Here is a 596-nt window from a genome sequence, read left to right as displayed (position 1 = left end):
TCTAGGCATCTTTGTTTTTGTTTTTATTCTCAAACCGCTAAACCGCTGAGAACCATTTCCATGTGCATTATTCCCCTTGAATTTGACAATTTACTCCCAACCAACCAACTTCCGCTAAAGAAGTTTCACTTCATAAATTCAATAAATGTTCTTACCCCTTCAGTTACCCTAATTCTTATGTATCTGTCATTGTCTCCATTTTCGTCTTTATCTTCACTTTTGTCTTCTTTTTTTTACTTCATCGTTATCATTTATTTCTTCATCTTCATATTCATCTTTATTTCAAAGCTTAATTTCAAATTTGTAGTGAAACAACAGGCGAAACATGTCAAATTGAACATGTTGTAGCAACATCTATACACAATTCGAAAATGTGTAGAAGACGGTTTTAGCCGTAATTTTCAACCAATTGTGAAACCATAAAATCTCTGCTCATCTGCGGAAAAATGCCTTTCCAACGGTGTTCTTGGTTTTGAAATCGGTTCAGTAGAATCGCCAAACGAACGAAGACAAAATTTATATTAGCTTATTAATATACAGACTAGAGTGCCAGTTACTGTCGAAATTCGACAGTGTTTCTAGTTTTATAAGCCTTG

This window comes from Rhagoletis pomonella, unplaced genomic scaffold (assembly GCF_013731165.1).
Source record: "Rhagoletis pomonella isolate Grant_MI unplaced genomic scaffold, Rhpom_1.0 Rhpom_scaffold_00120, whole genome shotgun sequence".
NCBI classification, from domain to species: Eukaryota; Metazoa; Arthropoda; class Insecta; order Diptera; family Tephritidae; genus Rhagoletis; species Rhagoletis pomonella.
The sequence above is the reverse complement of the archived record's forward strand: the minus strand, read 5'-3'. Positions refer to the sequence as shown.